The following is an 18301-nucleotide window of genomic DNA, read 5'->3' as shown; positions in this document are numbered from 1 at the left end:
TTGAATCATTATATTATTATTATTGATCAGATGCAAAGGATTATGAAGAGACTCTGCACCTGTTAACTCTTTTCCTCTAAAAAACTATAATCATAACAACATGATCCATCCAAAGCCATCAGTCTGCTCTTCTGTCAGCTGTCACCGATTAACAAACTGAAAGCTTCAACAATATTCATTTTATCAGCATTAACACAAAGTCACAGTGTGATATATCTTTAAAACAGGCATTAATTCCTGCAGTTTCAGTGTAAAAACTATCCATAACCCTCATAACATCCAATTCTTTAACCAGATCGCTGTAGCTGAAGACTATTTCTGCCATATTAGGTAAATAATGAGCATTTCCCATTTATTGCTTGGGATTCATAGTTTTAGACCAGAATAGCTTTTCTTAATGTGGATCCCCTCATAAGCGCTCAGCCATTTCTTTTTCGTTATTTTCTGTTCCATGCATCTCTGTATCACTCGTAAACCAGCATCATTTGAAAAGGAGGGGTGTCCATCATCCTTTAATTCTCTCATCGGTCCAGTTGACAGCAAATGAGAAGACTGTATAAAACTCATAGCAAAGAGTAATCCTGTAACTTCAGCACTCTGTATGTTGCCCGATGATTAAATAATGACACATAAGCTGTTTTCAGACTCCTGAAATTTCCGGGATATGGCGTTCAGACATTTTCAGGAGATTGCCGCTCAACAGGAACGCAGCGGGATATTGACAGCAAGAAAAGGGGTGTCGCGTGGGTAGAGCGGCCACTCGCACGCCGTGATTGTTCCACAGATTTTCCTGCTGTATTCTCACATGGGCTCAGACATTCAGACATTTTCCAGAAATTTTACTAGGTGGCTGGTAGGAAACGTTCGTGGACATTTGCGTTCTCCCATACAGTAATAATATTTTTTGCAAAATGAATACAGAAGTCAAAACAAACATTTAGGAAGTATACATACTGATTTGTTAGCAAAAAAACAACAACAACCCTTTAGTTTGCCTTAAAGTGTCACAGTGTAAATCCTACTTTTTAACAATTGCCTGGCCCTGTACTGCATCTACAAGAATTGACACAATCCACCAAGGGTGCCTTAATCACCGGTGACCTTTTAACCCACGGTTTCCTGGGAACACCGTCGTTCCTGTCCTCTCACCCACATAGCAGTAGTCACCGGCTCAGGGCAAACCCAACCACAAGGCTTTCATTGACTGCGCCTAATGAGAAGACTATGGTGCGGGATTGCGACCAACGTGGGGAGGTTTGCTTCCTTTACTCTGCTCCTTATCAGTCTGTGAATCAAAAATTATCCAATTATATACATGTCCTCTCCCTGAATATTATGTTCACTCCCGGTCGTGCACACCATTCTACTAATGTGGTTAAATACAGTTAAATTATATAATCACAGAGGCTGCAATTAGAGCAGTAAGCTTGATAAAGGGACCAGTATGTGTGTTGGCAGAGAGCGCTCTCATACCAGATCCCAATTCTTGTAATTAAATGTAGGGGTCTGTGTTTTGGTATATTGGATTTATTTTAACTGATTAGCGCTGGCATTGACTGATGGGTAAGACAGAGGTGGTGGTGTGTTGGTGGAGACAGAGAAGGGTCTGGCAAAATGTGTGCGCGCCATCCCGTTTGCTGCCATTTGCCCACAAGAAGTCATCCTGAGAGTCAAAGGTCAGCAAACACATAATCAATCGTGAAAAGACGCACTTCACCTTTAGCGACTGCACTTTAAACAAACACTGAGGGCAACTTGCTCTGATGCCTGAAAAACAAAAACCTGCTTTCTCTCTGCGCCGCGGTGAGCAGTGGCTGCGTGCGTGAAAAGCCAGCATCGGTCTGGTGTGGGCATGTGTGTGTTTGGAGTGGCATTCGCTGTGTTTATTTGGTCAGGGGTGTCAGACAGATTAGCTGCCGTGTTACAGGTGCTATAAAAGTTGTTGCTTTGGACACGGCTCATGAACAGCGTAATGACTCCGGCTCATGTTAATCTCACTCCACCAGAGCTCCGTCTCGGGGCCGCTGGCCTATTTAGCTGTCGGGCTGGGCTCAGGACTGAGAGGCGAACAGAGACTGAGCAGAGAGGAGCAGAGCGTTCCAGCATTACGCCTACTGGCAGAGGCCGGCCGGAGAAAGGACAGAGAGAAGGATGGAGGAAAGGAGGAAGGAAGGAGTCGTTTATGTGACCACAGAGGTGCGGATTTGTTAACAGCGATAAAAAAAACTTTTCTTTCTTTCTGCATTTGCTCTCATGTCATTTTTATTTGCTGATATAGAAGGATGCAGGTGAAAAGAGAGAAAGTACTCGTGCAGAGTCCAGGAAAATGCGAGCGACTTGTGAGAGAGAGAGAGAAGGAAAATAAGAGTGATGGAGGGGAGGGGGCTCAGTCGCTCAGCGTGTTCTCCTCAGGCGGAGTTAGTCTGCTGTGGAGTCAGTTGCTTTATTGGCCTTTGGGGGGAAAGGCGAACAGAACATTTGTGCTGGATACAAGAAACCACATGGCCTGCAGTTTATTTGTGGATGATCCTCTACTCTTTGAACGAGCATCATGAGTCACAGATCTTTGTCTCAGACTGTCACACCAGTTTGCTGGTGCATTTGTTTTTAACCTAACCTGTCACTTCTCTTTATGCTCAGGAACAGACTGAGCTGCTTTTGTCTGTTACCAACCCTTTTTCACTCATCGTCGCATCCAGCTCCTATTCTGGTCATTTCTTGACAAAGTGTTATATGTTGAACGCATTTGCGAAAACCTGTGCTGTCTTGGTTGGAGGACTGCCAGGCTGTCAGACGGGGTTTTCCTATGAGGTAGTGGTTTGGCTCAGACAGCAGACAGGGCCGAAAACTCAGGTGTAGTTTGGAACCGTCGTGTTTATGGGGCACTATGCTGGTGTAATCTAAGTAATTGTTTATTACAGGCCTCAACCTATGTTATTAGTAATTACTTTCGGGTGCCCCTGCCCTGTAAAAAAAGGTTTTGTTTCCTGTCCGTGGTGCCTTACGCCAAAATCTGCGCTCCGCCTTCCAAAATGTATGTTTTTTACTGCACTTGATGAATGATTTTACATATAATTGTGGGTTTTCTCTGAGCTGCGCGGTTGTAAAATGAATGCACATGCTATCGACGATCATTAGAGCTTTGATGGTGCCGGGCTATTCCTCAGTGACACTCCATTGCCTGTGCCCATAAAACTCTCCACCAGTGGGGGAGGATTTTAGGTGTGCAACGGTGCTCTAATAGCCCCTTCCTTAATCAGACGGCTGGACAAATTGTAATCATTAGCACTGTAGTGAGCAAAGTGCATGACATGGGTCTCAAAACTCATTAGTATGAGTTAGCTGGAGAAGGGGAGGTGAGCGGAAGAGAATGAAAAGGAAAGGAGAGAGGGCGGGCGCTGTCACACACTCATCTGGGTCTGTTTGCCAGCAGACAGCTGAAGGGGGCAGGTTCGATCAGGGCCTAACCAAGCGCTGCACCAGCAAGGCTTGCATCATCTCCAACCACACATGGATGCAAGCGTTCCCCGGGCATACATATGTGGGCACACACAGTCAGACGTGTGCGCAGTAACCCACACGAACTGTGATTACAGTTACTGTACAACAGTCACACATGCACACACGCACTCTGCGGGGCGCAAATACCGCTCACACTCTGATTCACTCCGCAGCTTCGTTGTCCTCCTTCGCCATGATCACTGACTTCAACAAAAAAAGTGAGCAAGTCTGAGCGGTGACACCTATGACTTGGGCTGAGATCTGCTTTGTATCTGCCAAGTACCTCGGGTGTATCATTTTTGAGTCGAGTTTATCATCTGTTGCAGTTTATTTTTAATGACCTAGCAAATAAAAAGTCAGAGAACATTGAATACCGAGATCGTCTTGAGTCACTCTGCCTTTTATTGTGACCGAGGAGCCAACAAAATCGAAATGACTCAGGTATATGATGTCAAGAAATTTGTTATGTAACCACACAGATTATTTCTGCACTCACTTACAAATGCACTGTACAGACGACAGTGTACGCACACAAATACTGTACACATGAGCACAAAGGCACACGTGTGCGCGTCCGCACAGCTGCACATGCTTGAGCAAAGCGTGCATCTGTCCCAGATACATCCGTCAGTGCCTCCACATCTGTGAGCTCCAGCTCCAGCTTTTCACCCCCGGCCCCCACACCCTGCACATGTTCCCCCCAACTAGACTTGGCCCCGTGCCACCCTGCCTCAGTCCTCCAGCTGAGTGATACATGCGTAACCTCAGACAGCTATACGGTCCTGTAGCCTATTTAAAGTATTCCTGAAGGGAATGTGATACGGTGGGGTTTTATTTGAAACGTATTTTTTGATTGAGAGGGAGATGTGGCAACTGCCTAACTGCACTTCTAATGGCCGTAATGTGGAATGTCTTTTCACGGCGACACATGTTCAAAGCTCTTCTGGCATGCTGACTGAAGCAGCAAATGCCGCCCGGCGAACGATCCCTCATCTGTCAAAAACGTGGCTTTTCTTTGTAAGTTCCTCACGGACGGACATCAGTTGAGGGACGTCACTGATGCTGGCCGTTGAAAGCCGTGTTTGCAGACACCGACTGACACAGGATATGTCATTGCGGGGCTGATTTAATATATATGAATATAAACTTGGTAGAGTGAATATCTTGTGCTGTAAAATATAGAGTTAATGGTTTTGACAGAGGCTGCCTTTTTAATCCTCGTGTCATCAGTGACAGCATCACCTCCCCCACCCCCACCTTCACCCCTAACTTACCCCTGCCCCGAGGTCATTAGTCATAAGCATGGAGGGAAGGGAGGGAGGATCGTGAGCAGTGCAGCGGGGACAGTGCAGAATGGATCCTATTGTTTGCCCGCACAGGCCAAAGGGTGCTGTCTCACCCGGGGAAGTATGGCCATTTGGTCTGTACTTGTAGCCAAGGGTGTTTTCTTGTGTGCGTGAGTGTGTGTGTGTGTGTGTGTGTGTGTGCCGTTTTTTCTCTGAATGCGCACACACGTGTATTTTTCTGCAGGTGCATGTTCTTATTAATAAGTGTCTGTGTATCACCACGGCAACTGCTCATTTTGGTTGGTCGTTTTTTTATGTAGCATGTGATGTGACGTGTCACAGCCTGACACCAACACACGAGCATGTGAAGCTTGTCACAAGCTAATTGGTAAACATATTGTCGTCCATTACATATCGTTACTCTTGCTTATGGAAAGGTATTTCCATATGTCGTCTGGCCCACAGAGCTCGTATATACTGCAAACATATGTGGGTTGGAAGGGTGGGAGCGCTCACTAGAGATGCCCTGCCCTGACCTGTATATATGCGTTTGCGGTCAAATTAATACAGATTACCATAATTATATGTGGCTGTGACATGACATTGATTTCCGGACCGCCCGCTCGCTCTCATACATCCTGGTGAACCTTTTTTTCTTTGACTCCCCTTTAAATTGGGCGCAGATTGTCGAAGGCTTGTACAGTGAGTGAGCACACCTTGGTTTAAGGAAAATCAGCCTTTAATAAGTGTGTGAGGCAAAGGACTCACCCATCCAAAATGGCAGTCACCCTATACACTGTTCAGCAGGCAAATCTGCAGCCAGAGAAGGAGGGATGTGACTGGAATCCAATGAGCAAAAGTAAGACTGATTTTCTCCCAGACCTCCTGTTGCAGAGTGACAGCATGTACGAGTGGAGTGTGAAGAGGCTGAACCGAACCATCCAATCCTTTTTGTTTCATTGTCCTCCTTTGATGCCTTGTGCGAACAAAACCATCTGCACAGTTTAAATTCTCTATTCTCAATCTCGATTTTAACGGAACAGAAAAACAATCTGACATCGACAGCCACGTTACCTGCTATATGGCCCCTGCCTGCAAGTGGTCACATTAACGCTGTGACCCATACTGTGCCTTTCTCTGCCTGTACCTGCCCTTTGCTCGCTGTGCTTTACAGGGTGTTAGGAGTTGTATGTTTTCTTGTAAGCTGAGTCCTGAGTCTGAGCAGAGTGGAGCTTAGTAGGGAGGAGGCTCCCAGCATGTTGGAAACCACAGCGCCATCGGCGCCAACTCCAATGAGACATGAGTTATAGCTCCGGCTTCCCCGAAATCAAATAAATAATCTCGCTCTTATTTATTTACTTAGGCTCTCATTATGATTTGCAGGCTATCAATTATTCTATCTGGGTAAGAGGCCGTTGTCATACTGTGCTTTCCCAAGATACATCCGTACACACATGTCACTGTGGCGGATTTTCAGACGCAGGCCTGTCACCTGCTTTTCCATTTGTTTCGCAGTCTGGATTTTTCATCACTAAGTAATTGCAGCAGGGCTTTAATGTAAAGTCATTGTCAGAGCATTTATGCTGCAGCGGGGTTTGCCATTCCTGATCACCACCACCAACAGAAGCAAAAACATTCAACCTTAAACACACACACACACACACACACACACATACACACACAAAATGAGACCTTGGTAACAACAGCGTTAGAGCTATCATAGCCTCTTGGCCATGTGTTGAGTGGAATAATGGTAAAGACTCAGCTCATACTCTCAATAGGGCTCCCCAAGTGCTAGGTGTGGAAAGGTGTCTGGCATGGCGCCTGACCACAGCGCTCAAAGAGCACTTTGTCTGCGCACCTCACACCCGCCGTACCTGCTCATGTTGTGGAAACAGCCCACAGTTGATTTAATAAAATTGGATCCCCAAAATGAGACTTCTAGTGTTTCAGAGGCGCAATAGTCGTAATGGAAACACATATACTACTCCAACCCCCCCCCCCCCCCCCCCCCCCCCCCCCACCGTCCGTTTGGCTTTACAGGCATCCTTCCAGACCAGAATGAGTGGGGGAGACCCAGGGTAAACGGATACTTCCCCACTGTGAGCCCAGTAGTCTGGGTATGGCCAGGCAACCCCATGTCCATCACAAGCTCATATCTGCAGCCACAAGGCTGGCTGTTGCTGCAGCTCGCAGACTTGTTAAATAGTGATTGGGAAAACAGAAAAAGTAAAAACGGAAAATACAGGTGGTGCCAGCGGGGTTGAGGTGCTGGTGTGGTTTTGTAAGTTGGTTTTCTGATCTGTGGGGAGCCTGTTCAGTCTGCTGTAGCTCAGGTTAGAGAATGATGTGATATTTTATAATCACCTAAAAAAAACAAGCTGGACTTCCATAGATGTAAAAAAAAAAAAAAAAGTTTTTTTATGGTACAACGGACAGTTTTGGCCAAAGGCTACAAACGTAAGAGGATAATCGAATTGTCAAAAGGGGTTGGCAGTATTGAAGGGCTGAGCTTTGAAACCATGGAGACGGAAGCATCACCTATGCACTACAAACTGATGTTTTGGGGACAAAATGGACATCAATCACATATTCTTAAAAGGCCTAAAGACATGAAAGTAAAAAATGGAGGGTTTAGTGTCAGAGCATTTTCATGTACTGCTTTGACATCTCAAGTGTTGTGGATCATCTTTTGTGGCGCGAGCCACACTGTACCCTGGTGGAAAGACGAGAAGACAATGCAGGTGGCTGACTGTACAAACATCCACACGTCTGAATCGCTACATTGTGAACGACATGCCACGCGAAACAGTCCTGCATATCTCTGGACATGTGACGGCACACGTGACCGATTTCCCATTTTGTGTTCTGATGATATCGTGCTACTGTGAGCAGATGATGAATCCATATGTGTTTTCCACGCTGCCATTTTTCTGTAGATACTATGTGACGTCTGTCTCGGAAGGATTTCCTCTATCTTGGAACAATATTTATGGCATTCATCTGCAATCTTCAACACGTTATGTCTATATACAGTAGACGGCTGTTTGCAGACTTGTTTGTATGACAACAATATACATGTTGTGCATCAACGTGTTCCATATATATACCATGTACCATATACTACAGTATTTCACTTATTATTATTGTCTGCATATTAGGGCAATCTTCATTATGGTCCAATGTTTGATTCAATTCAGTTTTACTTCTTTAAAGTATTTTGAGCTTTAATTTATTTATATCAATAGTAGTATTAATATATAGGAATGGAAAACGCTCTTGGCTGTAAAAATTTGCAGTCAGATGGCTCCCATGGGACGCGGGAAGGGCAATGGGCGGCGAGTAAACAGGTAAACGCCCTGGTGTTTTTGTTTACCCATCAGCAGGTGTTGACGCAGATATTGTCAAGGGACTCTCAGCACAGGGTGGGGGTGTCCGAGGTGTATGTATGCGTCAATGTGTGTGGCGGGCCGACCTTCCAGAGACCTTTAAGAGCACACAATGTGGTTAGAAAGTGGGTGTGACAGAGGCCCCTTAATAATGTTCTGGAAATGACCCGTTCCCTAACAGCGAATGGTGATTACATCACTGTTCCTTTGTATTCTCAAGACAACATACATGAAATTTGTAGATGAGTTAACTGCATGTGCTACTCAGATAATATTCATAGATCCATTCCAGGGGGGGAAATTAGAGGCCGAGGTCCATCTTTCACCACTTGACAGTATATTTTGTTGCAAACATGATTACAGAATCACTGTGATTTGCTGGCTGCTTGTGCACAATCTGCTATCTTTAAAAAGAGCTCTTCTCAAACTTCAGGGTTTCGGGGTTAAACTGCAGGATTATTCTTCTACTTCATTTGTCTGAACTTGTGACCTGAGATGCATCGTGGAACAATTTCTGATTTCTTTTTTTCTTTTCATCCGCAAACCTCCCCAGAGCTGACTACGATGACAACGTACAGCAATGGAGTTAGATTTAATAAAAACAGAAACATAAGAATTCTCCCTTTTCCTCTCCCACTCCCTCAACCTCTTCCTGGTCTTCTTATCCCTCTCGTCTTCTTCACTCCCATGTGTTTCTGTAGTCTTTGGAGGGGAGGGGGGGGGGGGCAGTTCCTTCTGCACATCTGAGGTTTATTTGGCCTCTCCTTGGGGAGTGTGGTGAAGCCCTGCATCTCAAGGAAATTGCCAGTGCTCTCTTGTTGGCTTGGCATGCTCTCAAACACATTCTCACACAAACACTAACGTGCACACACACACACACACACACACACACACACACTCCTCTGCTGGCTTAAGTCCTCCTTTCTCACTGTCACAGTGGCAAAGTCTGTCCACTTTTCGGGCCCTCGGTGCCACAGTCCTTTTAGTGGGTGTTACCGTCCTGTCCAGTGCAAATTATTTCAGTGTATATTCCCGTTGTCTTGACATCAACAATGTACTACCCGTGTGGAAACCCCCCGTTTGCTTCCTGACGCATGTTTGAATGATAATTTTGATGCCGAGCAGGCCTTGACTTGTGGCGAGAAGATGCCTTCTGGGAGATCACACGAAAAGATGCTTCATCAACTTTTTTTAAATCCTGCTTTCAAGAAAAACGTGCCTTTTGTAAAGCATGTCTGAAGATTTTTCATTTTCTTGCGACGAAATTTATTTTTTCATTGTTTAAATGACGGTTAACAGGCAGCAGGACAAAGTAGGGGACAAAATGCTTTCCCTTTTTGTGTGTGTGTGTTGCATTATCGCCAGTCTTCTACCTGAACTCCAGACTCATTTGTTTCACGCTCAATGCTCCCAGCTGGTGAAAAGAGGACACAAAATGATGCCTCCTCACCCCCGGGACCTTGACTTCTTCCTCCTGCTCCTGCATCCTTCCCCTGTATCCATTTCCCACCTGGCTGCCATTGAGGTTAACATCATAGGGAGACAATCAGAGACGGGTGGCTTCTCTTGTAACCCGGATATACTTAGACTCTGATCCCTGGTGACCCTCACAGGAAGTGAGTCCTCAGCATTGTGACCTCCCCTGGTGGCCTTTCCTGTCCCCACGTTGCCTCGCAGGAAGGAAGGATGCGGTCTGTTGTCCTCAGGCGCCGCTCACTCTCTCCCCTCCTCAGCCTGACTGGAGAAACCAGATTATTGATTCCAGGCCCCTCTCTCCCGGGGCTCAATATCATTTTTTTTTTATCCTCCTTTTTGTCTCTTTCATTTCTTGTCATCTTTTCTCTCGTCTCAGCGCACGCTTGATCCTATTTTTACATAGTTTCTTTCTTCCTTTGTCATCTTTTCTCTGCCCCTGTGAAACGTAAGTAAACACAGGGGACATTGACAAACCACAACGTCTCCAATCCCAGTTGATCACACTCTTGGGGCTAACAAAACCGCTCGATTTATAGTTTTAATTTTATTCATTTGTGACACTGACATGTTTGTGTTATTGATATTTTATTGTCCATAGGTTTACGTTAAATATTGCAGCCATTTCATGTGGCGAAGAAAAACCCAAGGTCAGGCTTCTGGGTTTAGTCTGCTCTCAAATGATGTACATGCACACTGTGAATTACAGGACACCATTTGGTGGTAGTTAGGAAGAGAAGGGGACTTCCAGGCAGACAGAGAAAGAGACTTTGCTAACAACATCAAACACTGTTTTTGTTGTTCTTCTGGCTGTAGCTAAAGAACAGGAACACGAACCCAAAAAGAGGTTAGAAGGTCACGAAAAATCTTAGCTAACTTCTCCACTATATTGGTTTTACTTGTAGCCTATGAACAGGGATAACAGTGATGTGCAGGAGCAGAAAAAGAAACGTCCCACAGCGTTTAAGTGTGTATCCATGTGATCTTTCTTGATAACATTAAGATACAACATCAGCATCATGGTCAAACTCTCTCCATTTGGACATAATGACGCAGGCAGAGGCATGCAGGGCCAGATTTTGTTTTTCTAACTGTCACTCAGCCGCATGTGTCAGCTGGTACTGTCATACACACAAAAACAGGATGAAGCTTTGAGCATTCTGATTATTCATATGCCAGTGGAAATATTAACTATGTTAATGTCAAATCATATAAAACAATTAAATGAAAATAAAAAGGTGATCAATTCAAGTTTATTCTTTTTTTCGGAAACATGCAAATTATGTTTAAGAAAGGTAGAGTTTATATTCATAATCTTCTGTATTTAAGGATTTGGATAAAGTATTTCAAAGGTTTTATGAATTAATTGCTTTGAGCTGGGTGTCTTCAGCGTCTATCTCGCCAAATGAACAAAAAAAAGAATTATCCTTTGTCTGAAATTGAATGTGTCTTTTTGTATTTTAAATACAATCAATGAGATTACATTTGCACGGACATTTGAATGGGTTTCAAATTAGAGTAGTCTTTTAACCAAATTCACACTGCATCTTTAAGCTTTCTATTGAAGCTACAATTTGATAAAAACAAAAAGAAGTGATAGAATGCATTCTATATGAATTTCCACAATTCATTATTATTTCTCAAGTGCAGCAGCTCTTTAGAAACGGGTTGAAGTGTGAAATCATCATATCTACAATCAAATTTGAACATACCGGCAATGGATTTGTGATCTCTAGACCAGCAGAACACAGAGAAACAGTCGTTGTAGTTTCCATTTTTTGCAAATGAGCTATTAACCAAACTTCGATGGCCTCTTTCTCCTCATCCCGTGTGGAGAAAAATCTACTCGTCGCTGCTGATGAAAATGGATCCAATTCTTTATTTTCCAAATGCAAAATGAGCACGTTCCAGAAGACATGGGACACATTGCAGGACAGCAGCGAGAGAGCGTGAAGTTAGATGTTGTGATCCCACAGGTGTTTTTCTCTTCTTTCTCTGCAACGTGAGTTTGCAACTGCATTGCCACCTAGTGGGAAATTATGTCTACTGTCATCAGACTCCTGTGGTTTAGATTAATGTATATTCATTAAACAGAGGTGTAATGCTCTGTTACAGCATGGGCAGCATATCTTCAGTATAGCAGCGATAAGTTGCTGAGCTGATTGCTGAGCCCAGAAGGTGTTTAAACCAGGAGTCCATCAACCTCATCTTCTATGTTCAGTCTGTGACTGTAACATTTTTGAGTAACTCCATCCAGTTCTGAACTAAACATTACAAACAAACATCAAGCCCGTGAGTTCACATCTGGAGTCAATGTGGGAGATAGACATCAATATGTCAGGCCTTCAGGTCATAGTTGAGTATCCCAACTATTGCAAAGCATTAAGAACACTCATCATGAGTAGATCACTTATCCAAAGGCCAAATACGCACTCAAAAATGGGAGAACATGTGGTGAAAGAAAGGGAAGGTTTGTTTGGCCACATATTTGCTAATTGGTCTCTGAGGTGCAACTAATGGTTTTAGATTCATGATCAGGCTCCACTGCAAAATAAGAGGGAACCAGTGACGGTCGAGCTGCCGTGTTTTATGCATTTTCATGCATTTTGCAGGAGAACGATGACAATTTGACATGCAGTAAATTGAAAATGGAGACTGAGATCACCTAATTTAGGGCCACACATGTTAGGTAGACATTTACACCCCTTACTGGCTATTTTAGTTGTTTTTTTTCCAAATGTCAGGGTCATCTCCAAAAGATCGGTGAAATGCTTTCATCCACTTTGATATCTCCCGTGTCTGCCCCCGTCTTTCAACCGTGTGAGGTTATAAGTGGGCCTTCTCCTGACCCTCACCAGTCCATTTTGTCAATCTTTCATCGGCCATAACTGAGGCATGCGGCAACAGAGCTCCGCTGTGGTCAGATGGCATCTGTCCCCTCGGTAATCCTGACGTTGTCGCCGCACATCAAAGCGTTGAGGGCTTGCATAATTGAGTTAACGAGTGTGTTCGGTTCGTAACCTGATCCTTTGGCGAGAAGGAGAGAGAGAGAGAGAGAGAGAGAGAGGCCCTAAAGTCCTGTAACAACTGTGGGTTCACGATGTGGGCCTGGCAAGCCCCACAGCACCCTGGGCCAGCACCAGGCTAATGAAAAAACAACAGTGGGGTAATACTGGTGCGGAGCCGGGGCCGTTGCAACATGCCCGCCGCACAACAGCCCCGGTCGACACTGGCACTGGCCGCAGCACCAGTTGTCACGGCCTTAATCCCGCCTGCCGAATGACCTCATCGCTGCCCGCCTGCCTCTCCACGGCGGCTGCCATGGTCCGTTACTGCAACAGCAACAGAGTGACTTCACCTTTACACAACACACACACACACACACACACACACAATCTCATGCAAACCAAGCAGATGCGCTGGTGCGGTGCTCAAAATATGCAAAACCTTCCTGTCTACCCCACAAAAAAGATAAAAAGTGGAGGTTGAAAAACGACTTCTAAAACTTTGACAGCAACATGTCATTCCATGAGTAAACTGTGGATAAACCACAGACCTCACTGTGGCCAGTTTTGATTGGAAATAGTTTCTTCCAACAAAAAATAGATATATAGTCCCGCTGAAAACTGTCCATGACGTTTTCTGTGGATTGTACGGAGCAACCGGGGCACGTTGCTATTCAAGTTTTCAAATTTTATTCTTTCAACGCTTTGATCAGCAAACTTCCATTCACCTCTACCGTATCGGGCTGCCAGAAATAGTGTCAGAGGTGAATATCTCAAAGCCAGCGCAGAATCCCCAGGAATTATGTCCATATTGGACAAATGTGCACATCATGGTTTGCGGCCAAAGCCGACATTCGTTGCCAGTGCAGGAAGTGGAGTGCTCCATACTGTGCCGGCTCGGATGGTGGCTGGGCAAGAAGCGAGTCGAGTTTTTGGAAAACAACTGGAATTCACATCACAGACCTGCATGTTTGCAGTTTTATTAACTATAACCCCTCTTTGTTTGTGTTTTACTTATTCTAACCACACGTCAACCTCATTTCATTTGCCCCAACCACTACCTTTTCTTATAACCCCAGCCATACTGTAGATACTGTATTGCAGAAAGCAAGAGATAAAAACATTGATTGGACTTTTACATAATCGTCCAATATCAACATTCACGTCTGAAAAATGAGCTGCTCATAACTTGTATGAACATTCTTTGTGATTTGGGCGTATCAACACTTTAGCTGGTTTAACACTGGCAAACGGTGTTTGACGTAAACATGAGACTGATTCTTCTACCGTTTAACATGTATGGGTGCTCCATATTGCACTCGTATCAGTCAAGATCAGACTGTTCTGTACATACAGACCACATCAACGTGAATATAGATATTAACAGGAACAAACACAGATGTACATACTCGTCAGTAAACATATATATCCACACACAGACACACTCGCGTGTGTGATGAAAATAACACGTGTCTGATGAAAATAAAGAGACACTTGCTCTGTTGGCACCTCCTGCGATCACACACACGCCGCCTCCACTCCTTCATCCCAGCTGTCACAACTGCAAAAACTCTACAAATACACGCGCACACTCTTGCATATTCACACTCACCCACACACACACCACTTTTCCTGCTCACACCTTTTCCCGCTCACCATGGCTCTCTCCAGTTGGTGCTTGTGTGCCCACTCTCTGCCGCAGCTTTTATGTCGTTCGCGTGTGTGTGTGTGTGTGTGTTTGTGTGTGTGTGTGTGTGTGTGTGTGTGTGTGTGTGTGTGTGTGTGTGTGTGTCTTTTATTGCCGTGGTTCCAGTTGAGCTCAGACGTGGAGTAGCCACCTCTGGTCCTGCAGCCAGAGAGGGAGAGTGGACCGTGAGTTATGTTTTATTCTGGCCTCCTCGAAGCTGTGAAAAGTTACAGCCACCTTAAAACTCAATCTGTTCTGCGTCTGAGGGCAGTGAGGAGATTAAAATGGCACCGGGGCAATTTGGGCACGCCTTGCAGTGAATCTCTGCTTTTTCTCCACTTCACACCCCTTTTTTGCTCTTTACTCCAACTGTCCGACTCGATCCGACTCAATGGCAGGCGCCTGAATCTCATGATCAGTGTGTGAAATCACTCCTGTGCTTACTCTGCATGTTTCGGGGTGTCAGTGCGCACAACCCCAAGCGCTTCCTGTTGGAACGCCATGTGTGAGGTCATAAATCTGATCACCACAGCAGCAGAAATCAGTGACACTGACACTTGCAGGAAGCACCCGGGATTAGCGAGGATTTATGGCCGGGCCTCGGATAACACGCCCATCTTCTCGAAGTGCGTCAAGTGCCCTCTTTCTCAAGATCTTTGCAACTATGGAAGCAAAAGTGTTTTGAACCTTATATAAATCCATAAAAACACATAGCAGATTCAAATTGAACTTAACTTAGCGGTCCAATACCCAAATAAATAAGGGAATTGAAATAAGGAGCAGATATTGAGGGGAAATTGGGCCCCTGGCAGTGATTATTGCTGTCGCACAGTTTTTCCATCCCGGTACCCTGGCTTAGACTCCCATGTCTGGATCTTTTACAGGGTCCAGGGAGGGTTGGGCATGTATTATTTTCAACACTTTAGATTAAACCCTGCCATGGGTCTCTGAGGTCTTACTAATGCAGACCCCCTGCTGGGTTACAGCAAAATTAAAAATGAAAAAAAAATAAAAATCAAAGCTCTGAATGTGAAAAACAATGTTAAAGCAGAGGTGGAAATTGCAAGTGTGACACTGAGATGCTGTGATGACGTCTTTGGAAAGGTAATGATAAATGGTGTCACCATTTTACGACACAAAGGAAAAAAATCTTCACTGGTTTAGAACATTAAATATGGCAAGTTTGAGTGAAATAATCATGCCAAAGCAATTTAAAGCCCCCAGAACACATTATTGTTTTTCTAAAGGCTCATTTCCTCACTTTTTCTCTTGCACTTGTGTTATGCTCTTGCACGGAGTCATATAAAACCTTATTGTGATAATAAAGCGTCATCTTACAAAAGTCATTAAAAGCTATATTTACAAATTAAGTCACAATTTAGAGTTTGTACAGTTAAAGCTGCAGGAATGAACGAAAAAAAAATTGGGGTGGGCGGCCGTCTGCCTCGACCGGTTGGGTTGTTAATGTTAATGACATCAATGTTTATGACATCAGTATGATGAAAGAGAGAGAGAGAGATTATAGGCACAGTGACAGTTATATTATAAAGATATATACACTCTAAGTTTTCTTGTTAATTAAAAATGTCCTATATAACCACATACAAATCAAATTTAGTATGAATATACATAAGCAGCACCCATGCCACCCATCCTCTTCTCGCTCTCTCTCACACACGCACAGACACACACACACACACACACACACACACAAACACACACACTGTCCTTGTTTCATTTAAGATGCCTCGGGGAGCGAATCAGTGCCAGGCAGTGCCAGTCCACTGATGGTTGCTATCGCCAAGGCCTGACAAACAGGGGTGTCGGCTGGCGAGATGCCCCCCCGCCCCTCCTCACATCACCCAGCCCACAGGCAGCTGAGAGGAAGAGCCGCCAACAGATCCAACAGTTGCTGTGACTTTGGTTTGAGTGACTGGCTAGGCTGCTGCACGCCATCCCATCCACGTTCAGGGCACCCGACCATGGGTAAACTGACAAATGCCTGGGATTTTGGGTGTAGCCTGCAGAGCGCTGTGGCCCTGAGGGTGTCATGACCTTTCTGTACTGGGCACACACACAATATATGCATGCACTTATTATGAGCATGCTCTGTCTGCCTTATGGCCCATGTCATCATGTTTTTTCAAGCACCTGACCAAGAACCTTGGGCTTGCACAAGCCCCACACCTTTCAGGTTGTTTGACTTGTTGTCAAAGAAATTGCACAGCTTTGGGGCGACGCTTGCACCCAGGAAGTTGTCGTAATTTGCTCCTGATGAACATGTTGTAATGATTTGATTCGACTGAATATACAACACTGGAAGGAGAGCTTCCCCATACATTTGAACAAAAAAGAGTACAGTGCTTAATTAAATGTCCCTTAATTGGCTCCAGTTTGTATTCAAACAAGTTTTATATGCTCATGCTGCCATATACGTTGGCCCAGACACCCACAAACACGCACAAGCATGAGGAACACCACTACACACTATAACCTCGCAATGTACAGTACACTCGCTGGCCATATTTAACTCATCTTGACAAGGCGGTTAATTTATCTGAAAGAAGGGACGGATTCCAACGGCAGTCTCTATCCACATCCCCTCTTCCCTCCAAAATGTCCAGCTGTTGCCACAGTAGACAGCTGCTTCAGGGGCAGAACAAATCTCAGCTGTCGAGGGGAGACGTATGTTGGGGGTTGGTGGATTTTGGGGTTTGTACTCCCTCAAACCAATGACGCTCCGCTTCCTTCTCTGCCCCCCGCTGCGAGTTGGGTGGAGTGTGGAACCAAAAACGCTGACAGGCAGCAGATTTAAGGACAGAAACCAGAGGCTACAGCTGTCTGTGTGTTTACAACCACACTGCTCAGTACCTCTGAACCAGGGTCAGATCTGCGTACTGTAACCTCAGCGTGGTGCAAATGTGGGTGGAAAATAGAGAAATATGCTCGGTACCGGAATATTAGATTATGCTAAAATTACATTTTGAACATCAAACATTTTCAAACAATGAATATTCCCCACACAGGGATCCATTGAAAGACGATGTCTGAGCGCTTGCCAAAATTCAGTGAGAGGCGAACATATTGTCACTGTTTGTCCGCTCACATTATGCACGACTCACAACCTGTTTATTGTTGTGGATCGATTTCCAATCCTCAAAAAAAAAGTCATACATGAAGCAGAAGTGCCTCTTTGAGAGTTGAACACGTTGCAAAGGTCAGAGGTAATACGAGCTCATTTCAGTCTTCCGTTGCGGGGAGCAAATGAGGTCTCTGGGCTATGATCTTTGAGCGTATTCTAATGAGCCTGGACAGCCTGGCACTCGAACACAGGGCAGTTGTATGATACACAAATTTCATATTGCATAACAAACTAGATTACGGAGGAGGGGGGACAAAACAGCGTCTCATTACTGGCCACAGAGGATTGGGATTTAATCAGAATATGCTGCTGTTCTTTGTTGCAAATGTGGACAATATGCGGACCCTGCTAGAGAGCGACATCTTGCGTGTTTTAGAGGGACGTTTGAATTAGGTTATGAATCATAACTCGTGTGGGTAAGAGTCACAGAAAGGCCACTAACCGACTCCTTGACTGGTTTGTCCTGATTTCAAGTAGCTTGTTGGTGGAGGACGCATGAATCTGAAGAACTACACAGACGCCCAATAATGAAGACAAACTGTACCTCACCTGAATTTAAAATGTGTGACGTGCATTTCAAATTTCTTGGTGCACACTTTTGATGCTGTTGTTCAGGACCACAGACAAGAAAGTTAATTCATCCAATGTTAACAGGGATCTAATCAGTAATCATTTCTTATTCACTGAATACGGCAGCAGCAACTGCCAAGACCAACTGCAACTTTACCCTGGTTTATGTGTGACTCTCTATTTCATATTCCCACGTCGCCCTCTTGTGGTGAATAATTGAAATCACATTTAATGTACACAGGTGGCTG

At 44.7% G+C, this 18301-nt stretch overlaps 1 protein-coding gene across 1 annotated transcript in view; it reads left to right on the top strand.

The window, feature by feature from the left end:
- Positions 1-2157: 2157 nt before the first annotated feature.
- LOC118288435 (ras-related protein Rab-26-like) overlaps positions 2158-18301 on the top strand; it is a 54134-nt gene continuing 37990 nt past the window's right edge. Inside the window, exon 1 of the mRNA XM_035614528.2 lies at positions 2158-2196. The gene's annotated coding sequence lies outside the window, so the exon portion shown is untranslated. The remainder of the gene's footprint in view (positions 2197-18301) is intronic.

Source organism: Scophthalmus maximus, chromosome 17, assembly GCF_022379125.1.
Source record: "Scophthalmus maximus strain ysfricsl-2021 chromosome 17, ASM2237912v1, whole genome shotgun sequence".
Taxonomy (NCBI): Eukaryota; Metazoa; Chordata; class Actinopteri; order Pleuronectiformes; family Scophthalmidae; genus Scophthalmus; species Scophthalmus maximus.
Note: the sequence above shows the minus strand (reverse complement) of the source record. Positions and strands in the feature narration are given on the sequence as shown.